The sequence below is a fragment of the Phyllostomus hastatus genome, unplaced genomic scaffold, assembly GCF_019186645.2.
Source record: "Phyllostomus hastatus isolate PE091 unplaced genomic scaffold, TTU_PhHast_1.1 phas_contig_113, whole genome shotgun sequence".
In the NCBI taxonomy this organism is placed as follows: domain Eukaryota; kingdom Metazoa; phylum Chordata; class Mammalia; order Chiroptera; family Phyllostomidae; genus Phyllostomus; species Phyllostomus hastatus.
Window position 1 is genome coordinate 16563612 of NW_025333530.1, and position 25068 is coordinate 16588679.

The window sequence follows — 25068 nt, forward strand, 5'->3', positions numbered from 1 at the left end:
TAAGAACAGACAAGGAGGAAATCTGTAAGCTCCTGTGCTCAGAGTGTTTGTAGGAAGAGCATGGCACCAACAAGGTCCAGGACAGGTTTCAGGTTTGTAAAGAAATATTGATAGTTTCAGCCAAGATGGAGGCATAGGTGGACGCACCACACCGTACCTCCACGCACAACCAAGATAGGGATAACAACAATTTAGAAACAGAATAACATCCAGAAATGACAGAAAATTGATCAAAATGGAAGTCGGACAATGAAGAAGTTGAATTAGACCCATGCATCCAGACTGGTAGGAAAGGCAGAGATGAGCAGCACAGAGAGCAGAGAGCAGTGGGACTGGCGCATAAGACATCTGGGGACTCGTAAGGCATCCAGGGCACTCAGGACTGCAGCAGGTGGACCCTGAGTGTGCAGGGGGCAGCTGGCAGACCCTGGCCCAGGGGTGGCAACCAGCAACCAGCAGAGCCAGTGAGGCAGCGATAGTAAAGTAAGGCAGGGTGCGCAACCCAGGATCACAGCTCTGGGAAATAGAGCCTTGGGACACTGACTGAGGACATCTGTGGGAATTGAGGTACATGGAGTGACATCCGTCCTCACGGGGGAGGTCCTTGGAGGGTCCCACGGTGTGCACAAGCCCACCCACATGGGAATTGGCACCAGAGGGGTCCAGTTTGCTGGGGGGAAGCAGTAGAGGGAACTGAGGTTCCACGGAGAACGGAACAACTGCCATTGTTCCCTCTCGACTCTGCCCCCACATACAACTTCACAACCCAGAGACTGGGGTGTCCTGCCCTGGTGAACATCTAAGGCTCTGCCCCTTACTGTAACAGGTGCAACCAGACCAAAAAGAAAAAAGATGGCTCAAACAGAAGAACAAATCTAAGTCCCAGAGCTCATCCTTTTAAGTAACCGAGAGATAACTAACCTATCAGATGTACAGTTCAAAACACTGGTGATCAGGATGCTCACAGAATTGGTTGATTTTGGTTGCAAATTAGATGAACATATGCAGGCTACAATAAGAGAAATGAAGAAAAATGCACAGCAAATCAATAGTGATGAGAAGGAAACTGGGACTCAAAACAATAGAGTGGACCAGAAGGAAGGAAAAAACAACCAAACAGAACAGAATGGAGAAATAAGAATTCAAAAAATGAGGAGAAGTTTAGGAACCTCCAGGACATCTTTAAATGTTCCAACATCCGAATTATAGGGGTACCAGAAAGAGAAGAGGAAAAGTCAGAAATTGAAAACTTATTTGAACAAATAATAAAGGAGAACTTCCCCATTCTGGCAAGGGAAATAGACTTCCAGGAAGTCCAGGAAGCTCAGAGAGTACCAAAGAAGTTGGACCCAAGGAGGAACACACCAAGGCACATCATAATTACATTAGCCAAGGTGAAAATGAAGGAGAGAATCCTAGAAGCAGCAAAAGATAAGGAGACCATACCCTACAAAGGAGTTCCCATCAGACTGTCAGTGGATTTCTCAAAAGAGACCTTACAGGAAAGAAGTATTTGAAGTCATGAAAGGCAAGGACCTACATCCAAGATTGCTCTATCCAGCAAAGCTTTCATTTAGAATGGAAGGGCAGATCAAGTGCTTCTCAGATAAGGTCAAGTTAAAGGAGTTCATCATCACCAAGCCCTTATTTTATGAAATGTTAAAGGGACTTATCCAAGAAAAGAAAAGAAAAAAAATGTATAGTAAAATGACAGCAAACTCACAGTAATTAACAACCACACCTAAAACAAAACCAAAAGAAACTAAGCAAACATCTAGAACAGGAACAGAACCACAGGAAGGGAGTTCACATGGAGGGTTAGCAACAGGGAAGTAGGAGGAGGAGAGAGGGGGAAGAGGTATAGAAAATAAGTAGCATAGATGGTAGGTAGAAAATAGACAGGGGGAGGGCAAGAATAGTATGGGAAATGTGGAAGCTAAAGAACTTATGACACATGGACATCAACTAAAGGGAGGGAAGGTCGGTGGGAGAGGGTGTATAGAGTGTAGGGGAGTGAAGGGGGGAAATGGGACAACTATAATGGCATAATCAATAAAATATATTTTAAAAAAGAAATACTGATAAATAGTGAGAAAGCAGCACCACACAGTGCACTCGTCACATAAAGAGGATTCTACAAAGACAACTTCACTTTCCCTCTCCTCTTTAGCATGAAACATGGTAAGAAATGGAGTCACTTTTTTGAACCATAAAACACTGCAATAATATTTGTAGTAATTTCTTCTATAGGTGGTATTTTTATTTTTTTTTAATTTGTTTTCTTTTTAGATTCTCTGCTGTTTAGTGAACACAGACTATCTTCTAAAAATGTAATTTTGTGGATGGATAGGTTTAAATGTTATGCTCTAGTCAAATTCATAGTGGCTATTTTTCTTTACTGATGATTTCTTGTTTCAGTGGGTCACTGTCAAGAAAACTCACCTGGAAGCCAGAATCATCTCTATAGCAAGTCTGAGACAAGCATTTCAGCTCAAGTCCTTTCCCTCCAAGGTTGTAAGAACAAGTGTGGGATCTTCCTCATCTTTTTCTTGATGGCCTACCGGAGTGTCTGGCAGTGTCACAAACTCAGTGACTGCACAGGGGATTCTGGTTCTGGAGCTCTACCACTCACTATAATTTGTGGTGTTATTTCATGCCTTTGTAGCTAGATTTTTAATTTGTAAAATAGAAATAATCTTAGTACCTACTTTATAGGGATATTGTGATGATTTTTTCTACTTTTCCTCCATCCCTTTCTACTGTACCTGTCTTTCTCATCAAATTGGGAACAAACAGTGATTTTGGTAGTCAAAATTTCACATGTTCATATAGCACTCTGCAGTTAACAGCATCCTCATCATTCAGATGAGGAAACTGAGCTCAAAGATTTGTCCAGGACCATAAATCTAGTTGTTAGCGCAGGTAGGACTTGAACCAGGGTTTTGGAAACCAAGTATAGATTTTTTTTGGGGGGGGGCAGTTAAAAAAACTAGGCAGTAATTCCTAAATAAATATTCACTCAAGCTGATTTTAATAGGCTCTCAGGCAGCCTGTTGCTTCAGACAGGAAGAAATCCATTAAACCTGGTATTTGACAACAAGGGAAGCAAACAACCAATGTGGAGGCTGAATTTTCCTTTTTCCCTCAGGTTGCTTTTTGTGGCAGGATGTGAGCAATCAGTGGAGACAGAGGCTAAGTCTGATCATCAGGAATTAGTTGCAAGTAACCTCTGTGGACTGGCTGCCTGCAGGTGCTGGGTTCCTTGAGATAAACCAATGAAGGAAGGGGACACTTCCTGAGCGATTTTCCTGTGCCAAGAAGGTACTCATGTATGAGCACTTCTCATTATCTCAACTCTGGGGGGGGGCGCTCTGCCTACAGAGTCCCTCACCCCCACCCCATCCTCCACATATGGGAATAAGTCTACCAAGGCATGATCTGCTTGGTGAGGAAAGGTGGCTGATATCTCAGAGGAGAAGGGACAGGAGCCTGTTCTTCAATGGTCTTTTATTGAGTTCAGTTTGCATAGGAATACAGGTAAAGCTTGTCAATCATTGTATGGCAGTAATGACCAAAAAATAGATAACATTCAAAGAACTATGAGGGCTTATTCTGAGTCAGGGTTAGTTCGCTAAAGGGCTATAAAACTTTTGGGGAAAAACTCATTCTATGCTTGGACCCTTATCAGAAAACTGAGGACATTCTTAGCAAAGCAGGTTCACAGGATTTTATGCAGTCTTTCTTAGGCCTGATCACCCTGGGGAACTGCCCATTCCTGCCCAGGCCTGCCCTGCCCTCCTGCATTGTTTTAGGCTTAAGTCAGACAGGGGAAGTAAGGCAGCCAAGAGATTAGGAGACATCTTGCAGACAGAATGAGGACTCAGGCTATGTCAAAGCCAAAAGGTGAGGGTCCATCACCCCCTTTTCCGTAGCCCCCCCAAGTACTTCCCTGAGTGCCCCTTCAAGACCAAGCCTGTCTTAGGTCATCCCTCCTTTGAGGAATCTCACCCATCATTGGCTAACCAGTCATCCATCCGGGGCCAAGCAGTGTGAAGTAAAAGGGGGCAGAGGTAGTGCCCCTTGCAGGGAGATATAATTTGCCTCCTTGTTACAGAACCCCCACACAGGGGCCAAGAGGGCTTACTATACACTATTACCGAAAGAACCCCCCACTAGGTTCGATTGTCCGTCGCCAATAGAAAAGACGTCTCTCAATGCCAGAGATTTGTGAAAAGGAAAAGAAATGTTTATTTAAAGCTATATAGACTTAAAGTAGTGACCTAATATCTTCATTAAAATATGAAAGCCCTTTTTGGATACCCTCAGATACCACAGTGCTTCCTTCTCCCCCTGCCCTCATTTGGGGTACCATAACTCAGGAAAACAAGTAGATGCCATGATTCCAGCAACAGGCACCATCAGCTGTGTTCCTGTCCAGGCAGGATCTCTAATTAATCCAAAGCCATGTGGCACCTTCTCATGGCCTATTGGCAAGAGTTCTTTTTACCCATTTTCTAGACAAATTCTCTCCTGTTTCCCAGGCCATGTGGTCAAAGGGAGCACCCCAAAGCTATGTGGTCCTCTTCTACCTAAGCTGCAGGAGTCCCCACTCTGGCCAAAACTGCATGGTTCTTCTTGGCAAAGCTGTGGGGAGGGCAGGTTGCTACTCTGCCAAAGACGAGTGGCAGTTCTCTGCTAAAGCCCTATGGTGATTCTTTCTCACAGGGCTGTGGGAGTCCCCACTCTGCAAAGACCGTGTGGTTCTCCTTTCTATTGCCACAGTCACATGGCTCTCTCTCTCCTTAATGGTTGCTGCATCTGGGTTTAAATCCCTGCACCAATCCTCCTCTGCAGCCCCATTTCTGACTCCTCCTACAATCGGCTACACTTGCCAGTACTCCTATATCCTTCCAGCTTTACTGGGATGCCATTGTGAGTCTGGGCAGGTGTGGCTCCATGGTTTGGAGCCAGTCTTGTCCAAGCTCTCATGTAGGAGCTGTCACCTGGGGGACCTGCCTCCCAGTTACATCTTGGGTAGAAGTCCCTTCCATCCCCCTGGCTCAGAGCTTGGCCACAGCTGTTTAACATATCTATGAAGCCAGTTAAAGGTTATAGACATGCTAAATGACAATGCTGTGGATTAGCTGCAAAGCTATTGCTGTACAAAACAGCTCTCAATGGCCCTGCTCCATGTGTCCCTTCCCCCAACTCACACCTGTGGGGGAAGAGGTGAGGACATCCTAATATTTCCCAGACACCTTGAGTTCTGGACCCCATTCCAAATCCCTATTTGGGGCTCCCCTCTTGGCTGTACCCTGTAACATCCTTAGTGGTTTATGGTCCCAAGATCTCTTACTCAGCCTTAGCCATTGAAGGTTAAAGCTTATGAAAACAGGCAGGGCAGTTCCCAACACTCAACTACTTTCTGAGAAGATAAGATAGTCACTGCTATTATTTCCCTATTTTTAAGATGAATAAACTGAGGCTTGGATTGTTCAAGGTCACATAGCTAATAAGTAATAACACAGAGATTCAGAGGCAGTCCAATTTTCTTTCCTTTAAGCTAAGTGATGTGGCACAGGGTACAGCAGAAAGAGATAGGTGGCTTGAGGAAGAAAGTTAGGAATACAAGTGAAACCAGAAAAGACACCAGAGTTCTGGCTGCCTGTCACTACCAAACCCAATAAGAAGAGACAGGGATTAAATCTTTATGGGCACTTTATTCAGATGGCCAGTGATCTGAGAAGATGGTGGGTTCATACCCTAACAGACCATCTTGTCTTTTCTTTCCAGTCCAAGGTTTTTATATCAGGAAATGAACAAGGTACAGTGAGGGGTTTTACAGCATTCTTGTCCTGGGCTGTGGTCTTAAGCTGTGCCCTAGGTGGTGGTCTTTAGCTGTGCCCCAGGCAGTGGTCATCTCACCCTGGAGTAAAATTGTTACAGAACAGGGCCAAGGGGGGTGTATGATATACTATTACTGAAAGGCCCCTCCACTAGGTTCACTATGCCCGCCACCAGAGGAAAGACGTCACTCAATGCCAGAGATTTGTGAAAAGGAAAGGAACTATTTATTTAAAGCTATACAGACTTAAAGTAGTGACCCAATGTCTTCATTAAAATATTAAAGTCTTTTAGGATATCCACAGACTCACACAGTCATTCCTTCTCCCTCTGCTCTAATCTGGGGTACTGTATCTCAGGAATAGAAGCAGAAGTCCATGATTCAGCCTCTTGGCACCATCAGCTGTGCCACTGCCAGGATCTCCAGTTAATCCAAAGCCCTGTGGCACATTCTCATGGCCCACCAAGAGTCCTTTCACCCCTTTTCTTCCAGGCAAAGTCTCTCCTGCTTCTTAAGCCACATGGCAAAAGGGAGCATGCCAAAGCCATATGATCCTCACTTTTGCCAAAGCTGCAGAGGTCCCCACTCTGCCAAAGCCTCATGGTTCTCCCTCCAGTGGCTGCTGAGTCTGGGTTTAAATCCCCATGCCAATCTTCCTCTGCAGCCCCATTTCTTACTCCTCCTACAATTGGTTACACTTGCCAGCATTCCCATATCCTTCTAGCTTTACTGGGCTGCCACAGTGAATCTGGGCAGGCATGGCCTCATGGCATGGAGCCAATCATCTCCAAGCTCTCATGCAGGAGCTATAACCAGGGGGAGTTGCCTCTCAGTTACATCTTGGGTGGAAGTCACTTTCATCCCCCTGGCTCAAAGCATGGCCACAGCTATTTAACATATCTATGAAAGTTAAAGGTTATAGATATGTTAAATGACCATGCCAGAGGTTAGCTGCAAAGCTGTAGCTGTTGCTGTACAAAATAGCTCGGCATGTTCCTGCTCCATGTGTCCCTTCCTCCAACTCACGCCTGTGGGAGGGGGTGAGGAGGGCATCCTACATACCTTTCTAATATTTCCTGGACACCTTGAGTTCTGGACCCCATTCCAAATCCCTATTTGGGGCCCCCCTCTTTGCTGCACCCTGTCACAATGGCTCAGATATCATCTTGAATTGCTCACGGTCCTCCTGAGGAACAAAAGTGGAACTGCTTATGGACCCTTGAAGTCAGGGTGGGTCATACCTTCAGTTCCTGGAACAAAAGCTTTTACATGCATTGATTATTAAGCTTATTAGCTATTAGCTATTACTTAAGCTAAAATTTTCCAACTCTCAAGTGCCCTATCAGAAGGAGGAAGGTCCTGGTCAAAGTATTAATTTGGAAGCCATGTTATATAGAAAACTATTTCTGTGGTGTGGCAAAAAGCCCACTCTTCCTTCCTCCCTCCCCCCTCCGTCCCTCCCTCCCTTCCTCCCTCCCCCCTCCCTCCCTCTCTCCCTCCCTCCCTCCCTCCCTTCCTTTCTTTTCTTTTCTTTCTTTCTTTCTTTCTTTCTTTCTTTCTTTTCTTTCTTTCTTTCTTTCTTTCTTTCTCTCTCTTTCTTTCTCTCTTTTTTCTCTCTCTTTTTCTCTCTCTCTTTTCTCTCTTTCTTTCTTTCTCTCTCTCTCTTTCTTTCTTTCTTTCTCTCTCTCTCTTTCTTTTTCTTTCTTTCTTTCTTTCTTTCTTCCTCCCTTCTTCCCTCCCTCCCTCCCTCCCTTTCTTTCTTTCTTTCTTTCTTTCTTTCTCTCTCTTTCTTTCTCTCTCCCTTCCTTCCTTCCTTCCTTTCTTTCTTTCTTTCTTTCTTTCTTTCTTTCTTTCTTTCTTTCTTTCTTTCTTTCTCTCTCTTTCTTTCTTTCTCTCTTTCTTTCCATTTCTCTCTCTCTTTCTTTCTTTCTCTTTCTTTCTTTCTTTCTTTCTTTCTTTCTTTCTTTCTTTCTTTCTTTCTTTCTTTCTTTCTTTCTTTCTTTCTTTCTTTCTTTCTTTCTTTCTTTCTTTCTTTCTTTCTTTTTTTCTTCTTTCATGGCAGCCAGCTTCCATCAGTGGTGGGCCATGGCCAGCATACATGCCCTTGTGTGGTCCCTCTCATCCATCTGAGCTAGCTCTATAATTTCCTTTTAATTGATAACTTGAGTTGAAGATGATGCTGTATGACTTGAAGCTGAGTTGGAAACAGTCTTGGAAAGTTCTGGGCTTCTTGGAGTGCTCACTCCAGGGGAAGCCACTACATGGAAGTAGTCTGACCACTCTGAGATTGCCATGTGTGAGAAGCCCAAGCTATCTGTGTGGACTGAGGAAGCATCCCAGCAAGCCCCCAGTTGTTCCAGCTGTCCTGACCAAGGCAACAGATCCATGAATGAAGAAGCCACCATGGATGGCAGACCCTATTCAGCCTCTAGTTGACTGTAACTGTGTGAGAGGTCCCAATAAGAACCTTCCAGGTGAGCCTAGTCAACACATGGTAAAAGCGTGTGTAATTATGAAAACATTTTACTGTTACTTTCTGCACTGCTGAGGGTTTTTTTGTTTTAAATATTTTATTTTTAAAATATTATTACCATTATTTGCTCATTCAATGCTTTTATGATGGTTAAATTAAAATTATTTTCAATTAAAAAGGAACCATGAAAGACAATAATAATTTGCTGTTTTAAGCTACTCAATTGTTTTGGAGGGAGGAGATGTGATAAACACTTGCCATAAATCTGCATGAATCTGGAAATCTCTCTTGACCTGGACAAGCTCAAGAATATCTTGGGCCTTTTTCTTTACATGGCCATTCTTTTTTTTTAATATATTTTAGTGATTATGCTATTACTGTTGTCTCAATTTCTTTGCTCCTTTATTCTCCTCCACCTTTTACCCCTCTGCCATTACTCTCCCACCTTAGTTCATGTCCATGGGTCATGCATGTAAGTTCTTTGGCTTCTCCATTTCCCATACTATTCTTAACCTCCCCCTGTTGTTTTGTACTTATTAGCTATGCTTCTTATTCCTGTATCTTTTCCCCTATTATTCCCCCCATCCTCTCCCTGCAAATAACCCTCTATGTGATCTCTATTTGTACGAATCTGTTCCTATTCTGATTGTTTGCTTAGTTTGTTTTAGTTTTTATTTTAGGTTCAGTTGTTGATAGTTTTCAATTTGTTGTCTTTTTACTGTTTGTATTTTTTATTTTCTTCTTTTTCTTAGATAAGTCCTTTTAACAGTTCATATATAAAAGCTTGGTGATAATGAACTTCTTTAAATTGACCTTATTTGGGAAGGTCTTTATCTGCCCTTTCATTCTAAATGACAGCTTTTCTGGATAGAATAATCTTGGACGTAGGCCATTGCCTTTCATGATTTTGAATACTTCTTTCCAGCCCCTTCTTGCTTTCAAGATTTCTTTTGACAAATCAGCTGATAGTCTTATAGGAACTCCTTTGCAGGTAACTGTCTCTTTTTCTTTTGCTGCTTCAAGGAGAGAATATTATTTTTAATTTTGGGTAATGTCATTATGATGTGCCTTGGTGTGTGCTTCCTTGGGCCCAGCTTCTTTGGCACTCTCTGAGCTTCCTGGACTTCCTGGAACTCTATTTCTTTTGACAGAGAGAGGAAATTCTCCATCATTATATTTGCAGATAAGTTTCCAATTTCCTGCTCTTACTCTTCTCCTTCTGGCACCTGTATGATTCAGATTTGAAATGTTTAATGTTGTCCCAGAGGTTCCTAAGCCTTTCCATAATTTTTGAATTTTTGTGTCTTTATTCTGTTCTTTTTTAATACAGAAAAATAATGATTTTATTTTTCCCACTTTTTAAATTGTATTGTTGTTCAAGTAGAGTTGTCTGCCTTTTCCTCCCACCTCTGCCTTCACCCCAGCCATCCCCACCTCCCTCCACTGATTCAACCCCTACCCTTGGTTTTGTCCATGTGCACTTTACAGATGTTCCTGAAAACCCTTCACCCTTTTTCTCCCATTATCCCCTCCAATCTCCCTTCTGGTTACTGCCTGTTTGTTCTTAATTTCAATATTTCTGGTTATATTTTGCTTGCTTGTTTGTTTTGTTGATTAGGTTTTATTTAAAGGTGAGATCATATGCTATTTGTCCCTAACTGCTTGGTTTATTTCACTTAGCATAATGCTCTCTAGTTGCATCCATGCTGTCACAAAGGGTAGGAGCTCCTTCTTTGTTTCTGTTGCATAGAATTCCATTGTGTTACAGAATACAAAGCCCAGAAATGAATCCAAGTCTCTATGATCAATTAATACTCATCAAAGGGGGCAGTAGCATAACATGGAGTAAAAATAGCTTCTTCAACAAATGGTGTTGGGAGAGCAGGACAGCTACACGCAAAGAAATGAAACTCCAGCACCATAAACAAAAATAAATTCAAGGTGGATAAAAGAATAAGTCATGACACCATAAAAGTCCTTCAAGAGAACATTGACAGGAAAATCTCAGATATTCCACGCATCAATATTTTCACTGATATATCCCCTATAGCAAGGGACATAAAGGAAAGAATGAACAAATGGGATCTCATCAAAATAAAAAGCTTGTGCATGGCTAAAGAAAACAGCATTAAAATTAAAAGAGAATCAACCAAATGGGAAAACGTATTTGCCAATGATACCTCAGATGAGAATTTGATCTCCAAAATACATAAAGATCTTCACTCTGTTCTGATTGAATCTTTATTTCTTCCTTCCACTACAAATAGTTGATTTGAGTCTCAATTTCCTTCCATTTACTATTGGTTCCATTTATTTCACTTTGCATACCTTTCATTTCTTTCTCCTTTTTTGTGACATACTCAGCCATTTCTGTGAGCATCCTGATTACCAGTGTTTTGAACTCTGAATCTGATAGGTTGGCTATCTCTTCATCATTTAGTTGTATTTTTTCTGGAGCTTTAATCTGTTATTTAATTTGGGACTTTTTTTTTTTTTGCCTTAGTGCACCTGTTACATAGTAAAGGGCAGAGCCTTAGGTATTCACCAGGGCAGTGCAACCCACTTCACTGCATTGTGACACTGTATGTGGGGAAGGGGTCCCAGAGGGAACAATGCCACTTCTTCAGCTCTTAGCTTTAGTCACTTCCTCCACTACACACAAGCAAACTGGGCCCTTCTAGTGCTGATTCTCAGGTAGGTGGGTTTGTGTGCATTCTAGGACCCTGTAGGTCTCTCCAATGAACTCTCCTGTGAGGTTTGGAGTTTCTCCTGCCACCTCAGCCTCCACAGATTTTTTTCAGTCAAAAGTTTTGAGGATGTATTTCCCTGCACTGGAATCCTGCCTGGTTTATGGGGTCTGTCTTGCCCGCCCCTCCAGCTGTTCATCCTGTTTTATTTGCATGCACATGTGGGATTGTCTGCTCCACCAGCTGCCGCCTTGCCCACCCTGGTCCTCCAGCCACAGCCTTGCCATGCATCCTCTCTGTCCCACTGCCTGGTTCTTCCCCTTCTACTGGTCTGGATGAATGATTCTTCTTTAACTCCTTGGTTGTTGGACTTCAATACAGTTTGATTTTCTGGCAGTTGTGATTATTTTTGGTTTTTAAATTTGGGGGTTTTAAAATAACTTTTTAAATTTTAATTGTTATTCAGGTAAGGTTTTCTGTCTTTTACTCCCACCCCATCCCACCTCCCCGCCAGTGCTCCCTAGCTCCCTCCCATTTCCACTCACCCCTAGTTTTTGTCCATGTGTCCTTTATACTTGTTCCTGTAAACCCTTCCCCCTTTCCCCTGAAATTCCCTCCCCTCTCCCCTCTGGTCATTGTCAGTCTGTTCTCTATTTCAGTGTCTTTGATTATATTTTGCTTGTTTGTTTATTTTGTTGTTTAGGTTCCTGTTAAAGGTGAGATCATATGGTATTTGTCTTTCACTGCCTGGCGTATTTCGCTTAGAATAATGCTTTCCAGTTGCATCTATGCTGTTGTAAAGGGTAGGACCTCCTTCTTTCTTTCTCCTGCATAGAATTCCATTGTGTACCATAGTTTTTTGATTCATTCATTTACTGATGGTCACCTAGGTTGCTTCCAGCACTTAGCTATTGCAAATTGTGCTGCTATGAACATTGGGGTGTATAGGTTCTTTGGGATTGGTGTTTCAGAATTCTTAGGATATAATCCTAGCAGTAGAATCCCAGGTCAAAAGGCAGTTCCATTTTCAGTTTTCTGAGATAATTCCATACTGTTTTCCATAGTGGTTGTACCAGTCTGCAATCCCCTTTTCTCCACAACCTCTCCAACACTTGTTATTTGTCGCTTTGTTTATGATGGTCATTCTGGCTGGTGTAAAGTGGTATCTCATTGTGGTTTTAATTTGCATCTCTCTGATAGCTAGTGATATTGAACATCTTTTCATGTGTCTCTGGATCCTCTGTATGCCTACCTTGGAGAATTGTCTGTTGAAGTCCCTTGCCCATTTTTTAATTGTGTTGCTTGTTTTCTTAGAGTGGAGTTGTGTAAGTTCTTTGTATATTTTGGAAAATAAACCCTTGTCTGAGGTATCATTGGCAAATATGTTTTCCATACAGTGGGTTCTCTTTTTATTTTAATACTGTTTTCTTTAGCCATGCAGAAGCTTTTTATTTTGATGAGATCCCATTTTAAATTTGTTGTTGTCTTTCTTTTGGTTGTGTGAGGAGGCAAAATGTATCTACTTACATTTCTCTTTTGGCCATAAGTCTCTACACAGCCATTCTATAATCCTCAGTTCAAAATGACTCACAGTGCCATAAGAACTGGCCTTTGGCCAAAGAGCCTCTATTGGCTTTCTGGTTCCTGCACACCAGCTGTGTGACTTTACATCAGTCAGTGCTCTTTTTAAGCTTTAATCTTCTGCAAATTCAGGAGAGAGGTCAATGAGTGTTAAGGACACCTCAGCTTCCCTGACTCATGAAACAGCACTCTATGACTGAAAATTGAACACACCACCAGCTAGAAGTGATCTTCCCTGCTCTGTAGTAAAAGGAGTCCATCTGGCTGTTTCTGGGATTTAGAAGGGGCTCCATTGTTGCCAGGTGTCTCCAGTCACCAAGCAAGTCATAAAAAACAGGCATGCAAGGTGGATACCCAGGATCTCAGCTCTATGCTGCCTCTTCAGCCTCCCCTGAGCATTGTTAGAACCAGCTCAAGACTCAGGTTGTCTTGGAATCATAACTCTGCCTGAGCAGAGGAAGTTTCTGCCTGTCTATGAAAAGGAGAGCTCCTGAAAGGAGAAGTCTTCTGGGGAAGCTGTGAAACGTCTGGTGACAATATTTGTATCTAAAAATACAGCAACTGAGAACCATCTAATTACAGCTTCTGGAGTCATTCATAACTTGGCATTTCCTCATGATACCTGCTTTCTCTTTGTGTTCCTTATCAGCAGCCATAAAAGAGACTACATGCAGGTGGAAATCCAGGCAGGAGAGTCCCAAATTGGGCATCTAGTCTATCCTTAGGAGCCCAGCCTGGCACTTGGTATGTAGCTGGCACCTGTGAATAATGTGCAAGAGAGCAAGACTATCTTAAGTCAGCTACATACCTCCACACATGTGCACAAAGATGCTTTTGGCTACTGCCCATTATGGATCCAAGTGTGCTGGGACCCTCCGAGGATCAAAGGTGAGATACAACTTCATGATGGATATTTATTCAGGAGAAAGGCTCAGAGTCCAGGCATTATGGTACTGGGAGGGCTTCTACAGTGGGCTTGTGGTAGGGTACTGAGGTTCTGGTTAGGACTTCTGCTGAGCTAGGACATGGACTAAGTACACATCAAGACCCCACACCTTCCTGCTCTGAACCCCACTCTTTCCCAGGGCCTCTCAGATAATTTGAGTCTTTTTTGCCAAAAGGAAGACCATGACTCAAGTTTGTGGGGAGAGCTGAATAATCTAAAAGTCCCTCTTGTAGAGTCCTTATTGTTCCCCTATTCCTTCCTGAACCCTTAAAGGAAATAGGGGTTATAGAAAAAGTGAGAAAAAGGATCCTCATTTCTCAGACAAGGATTTAATCCCCAAAATATGTGAAGAACTTACACAACTCCACTCCAGGAAGACAAATAACCCAGTTAAAAAATGGACAAAGGACTTGAACAGACACTTCTCCAAAGAGGACATACAGAGGGCTCAGAGACATATGAAAAGATACTCAGTATTACTAGCCATCAGAGAGATGCAAATTAAAACCACAATGAGATACCACTTCACACTGGTCAGAATGGCCATCATGAACAAGGGAACAAAAAACAAGTGCTGGGGAGATTGTGGAAAAAAGGAAATCCTAGTCACTGTTGGTGGGAATGCAGACTGGTGCAGCCAATGTGGAAAACAGTGTGGAATTTTCTCAGAAAAATAAAAATGGATCTGCCTTTTGACCCAGCAATTCCACTGCTCGCATTATACCCTATGAATCCTGAAATACCAATTCAACAGAACTTATGCACCCCAATGTTCATAGCAGCACAATTTACAATAGCCAAGCGCTGGAAGCAACCTAGGTGCCCATCAGAAAATGAATGGATCAGAAAACTATAGTACATTTACACAATGGAATACTATGCAGCAGAAAAAAAGAAGGAGCTCCTACCCTTTGTGACAGTATGGATGAAACTGGAGAGCATTATGCTAAGTGAAATAAGCCCCGTGGTGAAAGACAAATACCGTATGATCTCATCTATAAATGGAGCCTAATCAACAAAACAGACAAGCAAGCAAAATATAACCAGAGATAGTGAAATTAAGAACAAACAGACAATAACCAGAGGGGATGTGGGAGTGGAAAATGGGGAGAAAGGTAGGAAAGATTTTCAGGAACCTTTAAAGGGCACATGGACAAATCCAATGAGGGTGGTGTGATCATGGATGGGAAATGGAGATGGCTGTGGTGGAGGGAGTGGTGGTGGAAAATGGAGACGACTGTACTTGAACAACCTTTAAAATATTATTTAAAAATAATAAAATAAAAAAGAAAATATATATAAAAAAAGAAAAGGAATCCTCCATGGGGGAATGTACTTACCCAATTCTAGAAGAAAAGATTTTTTAAAATCAGGGGGATATTTTGAAAGTACAAGGCCTCACAAATATTTGGATAGTATATTTCACATGGCAAAGTATTGTCACATAGTGTTGTTTGGTTCTCATATTAATTACATAAAGTAGTGATTATTGTCCATTTTATAGACAATTAAACATTTAGAGATGCTAAGTCATTTTGCCAAGGTTACCCAAAAAGTAATGACTAGCCTTGAACTCAAGGCACATCTTCAACTCCAGGAATCTTCCTGCTGAGTTCGCAAGCCCAGCTGCTAACTTCATATTCAACTTTGAAGCTTAGATAGCCAGCCCATGGGTGTCCCAGATTATAGAAAAGAGAGCATTTTCTCTTCCCTCTACATAGTACTGAATTCAACCTAAATGTAGCCCCACTTCACCCTACATGTCTCCTTACTCTGAATCTAGTTACATTAAACTTTTGTCAACAAGAAATATCAGAGTTTTCAAGGGTGGGGCCCAACTGCTCATTGGTCAGTGGAGCTGAGCTAAGTGCAGCTGAGCTAAGTCAGCTGGGGCTCCATGGGGATCAAGAGAGCACAGGACCTGGCCTCTGGTGTCAGGGCTGTTGACAAAATGTTACTAAACATTTATCTTTAGCCTGCACTCAGGAGAGCAGTGACTCAGAAACAGGTTATTCACACATTCTTGCTATTCACCACCTCATGTCTCTGAACGTCTTGACATCCTTTGTGACAGTTCAGCTCCACCACAACTCAGGGTGTTGCATGAGGAGTGGGGTTTACCTGAAATCTTAGAATCAGCAATTAGAGATGAGGAAGGATGCTGAGATCAGAGGTAGCCTATTCCCAGGGGCTTTACACAAGTTCTTGGTAATAGACTTTCCCCTTATTCCTTCAGTTCAGGCTGCTGCCTCCATCTCCACTGTTTCCCAGAGAAGACATTGTTTGTAAAAATGAGAGGTTTTTCTGATCTCTTTGTGATTTTCTTTGAAATGTGTGAAATATTCAAAAGCTTATGAAGAGGGGAGAACCAAGAATGTAAAGTTGTCTGATAGCCAGTGTGCCTGAGGAGTGGGAAGAGAGCTGGAGCACTCTGAAGCTGCTGATGCTCTGGAGCAATGTGGCAACATAGTTTGACAACTTACTTGCTGTGTAACCTTTGGCAAAGTTTAACCTCTCTCAGCCTCAATTTTCTCATCTCTAAAATGGGAGCTGATGATGGCTACACACAACAGGAGTTAATGTAGGGACATGTCACATTGTAACTGGCCCATGCAAACTACTCCACAGTTTATTATAACCTTTATCCTCCCCTCTCCAGATCCTTCTTCCTGCTTAGAACAGAGTTAACAGGTTCTTTGGCCACCAACATTTGCAGAACTACTGTTATGTGTCATATTCGTAGGGTAGTGATAACCAAGACATACAGATTTTCTGACCTCCCCGAGCTTACTGTCTTTACGAGTTTCCTGGAGCAAGGGAGCTGAGGTGCTTTCCACCTGATTTGAAGGTTCTCTTGCACAAGTTGTAATCCTATGACTCACTGGGGACAAGAGAGAGGTCAGAGAAACAGCATGACATACCAAAGATAGTATGGGAGTATGATGGTGCAGTTCTTCCCCTCTAGTGGCATGGCTCCAGGACCATATTATCCCACCTGGCTCCCCCAGGCCCAAGGTCACACACACACACACACACACACACACACACACACACACACACACATTTTAATAACATCTAAATTAGTCACCCTTAACCTTTCAACACTTTAGTGGTCCTCACCCATGGCTTATACAGGCACCCAAATCACGTAGGTCATGCCCAAATCATCTAAGTCAGAATGTTTGGGGGTCAGACCCATGCACCAGATTGAGACCTACTGCTTTAAGCAGACATAGCTCTGAGGGGAAAAGGGAACTGGACCTCTGCTCTTCACTTTCCTTTTAAGAAAAATCTTTATTGTGTTTTTTTTTTCATGATCATTTAGTCCCCTTTTACTCCCCTCCCCGAATCAATCACCACCCTGTTGTCCATGTCCATGAGTCCTTTTTTCTTTTTGCTCTGTCCCTCCACTCCTTAACCTCCCCCCACCACTAGCTGTCCTGCTCTCCATCTATCATTCTGTCCCCATTTTCCCTGTTAGTTTGGTTTGTTCATTAGACTCAATGTACGAGTGAAATTATATGGTATTTGACTTTTCTGACTGGCTTATCTCACTTAGCATAATGTTCTCCAGGTCCATCCACTTTGTTGCAAATGGGTAAAAATTTTTCTTTTGCAATTGAGTAGTATTCCATTGTGTAAATGTCCCATAATTGTTGTATCCACTCATCTATTGATGAACATTTGGGCAGCTTTCATATCTTAGCAATTGCAAATAATGCTGCAATGAATATAGGGGTGCTTATGTTCTTTGAAACTGGTGTTTTAGGCTCCTTCAGAAATTTTCCTAGGAGTAGGACCTCTAGGTTGAAAGGTTCATTTTTAATTTTTTGAGGTATCTTCATACTGTTTTCTACAGTGGCTGCACCAATCTGCATTCCCACCAACAGTGAAAAAGGGTTCCCCTTTCTCCACACCCTTTTTTTTTAAATGCTGCACAAAGACTGATTTTAATGTGGAAAACTGACCAAGGGGCTGGATTTACAACCTCCCATGACATAAGCCATAGATGCAGAGAACATTCCGTATTCATCTATCAAGCGGGCATTTGCTAAGAGCTTCAGAGCCTAGGCACTGTGCTACTAAATTGCCGGAGTTATGTCCAAGAACAGAACAGACACAGCTTCCAGCCCTCATGGCCCATACAGTCTGAGAGATGGACAGTAGACTCAAGTGTTGGAACAGCGCTGTTGGAACAGTGCTGTAACAGGGACGACACCTCCAGGGTGCTGTGGGGGCACAGAGGAGGGACAGCCAACCCTGACCTAAAGAGATCATGGAAGCCTTCTTGGAGGAAGTGATGTTGAGGCTGAGAGCTAAGAAGTTAGGTAGGCCCCAGGGGTGAAGGGTGATAACAGGAAAGAATTTCAGGCAGAGTATACCCTCTTTGGGGCATTTGGTCATATTTGTCAACTAAGGCAAACATTACATCATTTTTGTTTTCAGAATTATCTGTTCAGTGTTTACGATCTCCTAGCACAGCAGTGGCAACCAGAGCTAACAGAGATTCCGTGTCCGAGTTTTCACAGTGTGTCCTGGTTTTTCAGTTCTTCATGGTCTGTAAACTTCTGAAGCGACTTTCACTTTTAAGTAGTATTTGGTTTCTTAAAAATAAACTTTTTAATTTTTGAACAATTTTAGATTATTTGATTTTTAAATTTATATTTTGAAATAATTTCAAATTTGAAGAGAAATTAGGAAAATAGTATAAAAAGCTGCCATACATTTTTTTAAACTATATTCACCAATTGTTTACAGTTTGCTACATTTGCTCAATCCATTATATCTATTTACCTATGCATATCCAACACATTATTTTCTTTGCCAAACAATTTGAGACATCGTACCCTTTATACTGAGAGGTTATCTGCTAAGAACAAAGACATTCTGTTATAGAACTGCAGTACAACAATCAAATTCAAGAAAAGTAACAGTGATACTAACTATGCTATTACCTAATACAGTCTGCATTTAAATTTCACCAATTGTCCTAATAGTGCCCTTTACATTTTTCTACTTTGAGACCCAGTGCACGCCACATTGCTTTTTGCTGTGGTGTCTCTTTGGGGTCCTTTAACCTAGACCAGTGCCTCAGCCTTCCTTTGTCCTTCATGCCATTGATATTTTTGAAGAGTGCAGATAGGCTGTTTTGTAGAATGCCTCTTAATGTGGGCTTATTTCATGTTTGTTTGTTTTTTTATCATGATTAGGTTCAGTGGCTGAGGTTCAGTGGCTTGAGTGGCAGGTGAGGGATGTTTTATCTGTCTTAGGAGATCACATCACTCATGATATCAGTGTATCTCATGATTGGTGATGTTAACTTTTAGTTTGGTTTTTGGTAAATTTTAAACTATAACACAAACATACATATCCCAATGTGTTCATATTCAAATTGGATCACAGAGGAAGTTAATGAACTGACCTACTCTGCATCACCCTGTTTGAATGTAGACATCCGTGTTTTGCTTCTCCTGCCATCTCTACATGCATTGGAACTTCTTGTAAATGGGCCACTGATTAATAAGATTGTAGTTGTGTTTTGGCCTTTAAAAAGGATGGGTTTAAAATTGTAGAAGTAATTAATGACTGCTTACCCATGTAAATCAAAATCTTCTTGATACTGTACAATCAAAACAACATACAAAAGGAAATTGGAATCCTAAGGCTGATGTAATGTGACAATGAACCCCACTGCACTGATTTGGGTTCATAAAAAGAGACTTACCATATTTTTAGGACTATAAGATGCACCAGACCATAAGAAACACCTAAGTTTTAGAGGAGGAAAATAGGAAAAAAATTTGAAGCAAAAAATGTGGTAAAATATTTAATAACATAAATAACATAGGCACCCCCCCAGCAAGCCAGGTAAGCTACATTCAGACTATAAGATGCACCCCCCTTTTCCTCCCAAGTTTGGGGGGAGTGCGTCTCATAGTCCAAAAAATACGTTATTTGACTAAATGCTTGATTTTATACTAATTTGGGTTTATAAAATACCCTTTGTATATGTTCTGTGTGTGTTATATACATTGGGCTCCTGTATGGGATATTGACTGAAATAAGGTTCCCTTGCTTTGGACACTTGAAAACTATAGCTGTGCCCTGGCTGGCGTAGCTCAGTGGATTAAGTGTGGGCTGTGAACCAAAGTGTCGCAGGTTCGACTCCCAGTCAGGGCACATGCCTGGGTTGCAGGCCACGGTCCCCAGCAACCGCACATTGATGTTTCTCTCTCTCTATCTCCCTCCCTTCCCTCTCTGAGGATAAATAAATAAAATCTAAAAAAAAAACAAAGAAAAAACAAAAACAAACAAAAAAACTATAGCTGTATACCACTTTAAATCATACCAACTGTACAACCACTTTTGTTCCAACAACCCAGAGCTTAAGAAATCTACACACATCCATTTACTAATGGGTCATAGAGTGTGGTCCCTAGTTGCTCCAAATCGTCCAAAATTTGAGATTTCTTGCTTTTCTTTTTTCAAATTCAGTTCTACTTATGTTAAAACATACTGATACAAGCATTTTATGAATATATCATATCTATGCAATTACATGTTTAGCCACTGATCCACACAAATGACCCAAATAAGGACAGTCCTGCCTTGGAGAGTGTCTAGCCCAGAGGCCTTATTCCACAAATGAGGGCAATGAGATCCAGAGAGGCGTCTTCTGGTGAAGGGAGCTGCTGATGGCAGTTGAAATGCAGCTCCGCCTGGGCAAGGAGTTGGGGAACCTTTTTGATGGCAGAAGTGCTCTCTCAGGAGGTGATCAAGCTGCCTTCCCCTCTCTCTTGGCCAGGGTGGGTTGCTGGCAGCTGAAGCAGGCCTTGAGCAGGGTCCTTCAGGCTGGTTTACTCATCTCAAATTCAGCCACAGAATTGGAGCCCATCCAGGTCTTTAGGGGCTTCTAGATTTCCTGAGCCCGTAAGCCAGCGCCATTGCAGAGCAGGAGAGCCTGGGATTCAGCAAGGCGGACTTAGTGCTGATGGACACTGTCTCCATGCCCGAGTTCATGGCCAACCTCCCTCCTTTCTCCACATCCTTGCCAGCACTTGTTTGTTGATTTATTGACGATAGCCATTCTGACAAATGTGAGATGGTATCTCATTGTGGTTTAAATTTGCATTTCTTTGATTAGTGACATTGAACATCTTTTCATATGTCTATTGGCCATCTGTGTGCCTTTCTTAGAGAAGTGTATATTCAGATCCTTTGCCCATTTTTTAAATTAGGTTGTTTATTTATTTATTTATTTATTTATTTTGGTGCTGAGTTTTGTAAATACTTTATAAACTTTTGGTATTAACCCTGAATCATATGTATCAGCAAATGCGTTCTCCCATTCTATGCATTGTCTTTTTATTTTATTGATGATTTCCTTTGCTGTGCAAAGACTTTTTAGTTTGATGTAGCTCCATTTGTTTATTTTTTCTTTTGTTTCTCTTGCCTGAGGAGATATATCTGATAGAAAATTGCTATGAGCAATGTACAAGATTTTGCTACCTACATTTTCTTCTAGAATTTTTATGGCTTTGGGCATAACATTTAAGTCTTTGATCCATTGTGAATTTATTCTTGTGTGTGGTGTAAGAAGGTGGTCTACTTTTCATTTTTGTGTATGTTTCTGTCCAATTTTCCCAACACCATTTTTGAATAAACTATCTTTAGCCCATTGTATGTGCTTGCTCCCTCTGAATATTTTCATTACTCTTGATATCACTAAACAGTCTGTTTCCCTTACTGGGCAACAAGGATACTAATGCCTCCTTCGCCAACAACTGCAGTAAATATGAAACAGGACATTGGGAGAGTTCTCTGGGAAAGTCTGCCCAGATGAAAGGTCTGGTCCTATGACTTGATAGGGAATAGGAGGTGGTGTGAATGTTTCCTTGAAGACTAGGCACTGAAAGAATCCAGTGTTTGCTCAGCTTAGGGTGGCACCAGCAGGATCACATCTGTGAAAATCCCATGTTGAGCTCTCTTCTGTCTCACCCCATAGTCATCCTAAAGCTGAACTGTCATCCCTAGAGCATCCCTCCCTTCCCCACCCCCTTGCTTCCTCTTTTTGTCCTTCTCCATCCAGAACTGAGTCCTGCTATCTCTAGATGCTACATTTCCAATACCTTCTGCCTAATAAACAGGCAGGTGTCAGAATTTGAAAGGGACCCTATGTTACTCACAGTCAGATACACATCTGACAAGAGTCTAGTCAGGTGTCTTCAAAGAACCCTGGAAGAGAGCTGGGAGCTCATGGTCTAACCCTGGGAGGCTATGTTGTCCCTGGGGCTGGTGGATGCACTGAAGAATAAAGAGAGGCCTGAGCCCACTAGATAAGCCCACCAGACCAGCACTCAGAGCCCTGTGTGTAGGCTCAGGCTATATTATAGGGTCACAAGGGGCCATGGATACAGTATAAAACAGTCCTTGACTTATCTTGTTTATAACCTGTATTAGGATGTACACTGGGCTTCAAAATGCTTGCAAAGAAATATGCAGACAAGTGAAAAGTACCAAATCAGGACTGAGGAAAAGGTGAGGAGAAAAAATATCAGGTGAAAAGCAGGCCTGAGGGTGGGAGGGTGGGGTAGGAAGAGTCTTAGAGATGGGGTAAGAGAGAAGATTATGCCCTATTAGCAGGCAGAGAATAGACAGGGAATGATGGGAAAGAAGGAGAAGACAGGAAATGGAAGGGGAAGGGGAGGAGACTGTATGGAATAAGGTAAGCATTGTTTTATGAAGCTTTTGTTTCAGTTTTGTGGTGTGTGTGCATGCGTGCGCGTGCGCACACTGGATCCTGGAATAAAATTTACTTCCAACTGTAAATCATTGTCTAAAAAGTGTGTGCATAATAGGAGTCAAAGTTCTGAGTTTGGGATCAGCACTGTTACTGTCTTTGGCCCATTTGACTTGACCTGACCTTTCAAAAACTCTCTTCACCATCAGAAAAATGTGAATGACCCTTCTTTCCCCAGCACTTTACCTTCCTGGATGTGACAGTGCTTATACACTGAAAAGTTCCAATTGGAATAATTCATTATCATTAGGTGAAGTCAATCAGAAACCTATTCAGAGGAGGTAAATGTATTTTTTTAAAGATTTTATATATTACTTTTAGAGAGAGTGGAAGGGAGGGACAGAAACATCAATGTCCAAGAGATGCATTGGTCAGTTTTCTCCCACAGTCCCCAACTGGGGACCTGGCCCTCAAACCAGGCATGTGCCCTGGCTGGAAATTGAACTGGTGACCTTTCAGTTTGCAGGCCAGCACTCAATTCACTGAGCCACACTAGCGAGGCTAAAAAATATTTTTAAATGTTTTAATATGGTAGAGTAGATAGGAAAATGTGAGATGGATTTTTTTTTAATTTTTCCTTTTTTAAAATTATTGGTCAAATACAGTTGTCTTCATTTTCCCCAAACCACTACCCCATTCCCCACCCACCCTCACCTCCCATCCTTAATTCTACACCCCTTTGGCTTTCTCTCTGTGTCATTTATACATGCTCTTTGATGACTCTTACACTTTTTCCCTGGTTATCTTCTTACCCATTCCCTCTGGTTACTGTCATTTTGTTCTTTATTTCAATGTCTCTGGTTATATTTTGCTTGCCTGTTTGTTTTGTTGATTCTACTTATAGATAAGTTCATATGGTATTTGTCTTTCACCACCTGGCTTATTTCACTTAGCATAATGCTCTCCAGTTCCATCCATGCTGTCACAAAGGGTAGGAGTTCCTTCTTTTTTTCTGCTGTGTAGTATTCCATTGTGTAAATGTACCACAGATTTTTTATCCATTCATTTACTGATTGGCACTTAGGTTGCTTCCAGCACTTGGCTATTGTAAATTGTGCTGCTATGAACATTGGAGTGCATAGGTTCTTTTAAATTGGTATTTCAGGATTCTTAGGGTATAATGCCAGCAGTGGAATTGCCAGGTCAAAAGGCAAATCAATTTTTACCTTTCTAAGGAAATTCCATACTGTTTTCCACAGTGGCTGCATCGGTGTGCATTCCAACCAATAGTGTACTAGGGTTTCCTTTTCTTCATAACCTCTCCAGCACTTGTTTGTTGATTTGTTTATGATGGCCATTCTGACTGGTGTGAAGTGGTATCTTATTGTAGTTTTATTTTGCATCTCCCTGATGGATAGTGAAACTAAGCATCCTTTTATATGTGTCTGGGCCCTCTGTATGTCCTCCTTGGAAAAATGTCTGTCCAGGTCTTCTGCCTTTTTGTAAATTGGAATGTTTCTCTTCCTGCAGTGATGTTGTGTATGTTTTTTGTATATTTTGGAGATCAAACCCTTGTCCAAGGTATCATTTACAAATATATTTTTCCATGTGATTGGTCTCTTTTTATTTTGCTGCTAGTTTCTTTAGCCATGCAGAAGCTCTTTAGTTTGATATAGTCCCATTTGTTTATTCTTTGCATTATGTCCCTTGGTCTAGGGGACATATCAGTGAAAATATTCCTGCTTGGAATATCTGAGATTTTCCTGCCTTTGTTTTCCTCTAGGAATTTTATGGTGTTATGACTTATATTTAAGTCTTTTATCATTCTTGAGTTTATTTCTGTGTATGGGGTTGGTGGTTGAGTTTCATTCTTTTGCATGTAGCTGTCCAGATCTTCCAACAGCATTTCATGAAGAGGTTATTTTACTCCATTTTATGCTTCTACCTCCTTTGTCAAATATTAATTGACCACAGATAGATGGGTTTATTTCTGTGCTCTCTACTCTGTTCTATTGATGTATGTGTCTGTTCTTATGCTGGTACCAGACTGTTTTGATTACCTTGGTCTAGTAATACAGTTTTGTATCAGATATTTTGATCCCACCTACTTTGTTCTTTTTTTCTCAAAATTCCTGAGGTTGTTCAGGGTCATTTATGGTTCCATATAAATTTTTGAAATGTTTGTTATATGTCTGTGAAGTACATCATTGGTATTTTAATTGAGATTGCATTGAATGTATAAATTGCTTTGGGTAGTATGGACATTTTGATGATGTTAATTCTTTCAATCCATGAACACAGTATATGATATGATGATATGATATGGTTTATTTTTCTTGTTGCTCTATCAAAAGGGATTTTTTCCTGATTTCTGTTTCTCATATTTAGTTGTTGGTGAACAAAAATGTGTTCAGGTTCTGAATATTGACTTTGTATCCTGCTGTTGTGTCAAATTCACTTATTAGGTCAAGCAGTTTTTTGGTGGAGTCTATAGGATTTCCTATGTATACTATCATGCCATCTTCAAACAATGACAGTTCTGTTTCCTCCTTTCCAATTTGGATGCCATTTATTTCTTTTTCTTGCCTGATTGCTATGGCTAGGACTTCCAATACATTGTTGAATGGAAGTGTAAAAGTGGACATCCTTGGCTTGTTCCTGACCTTAACGGGAAAGGTGTTAGTTTTTGCCCATTGAGTATGGTGTTGGCTGTAGGTTTCTTGTTTATGGCCTTTATTAGATTGTGAAATGCTCCCTCTATTCCCACTTTGCTCAGTGTTTTTATCATAAATGGGT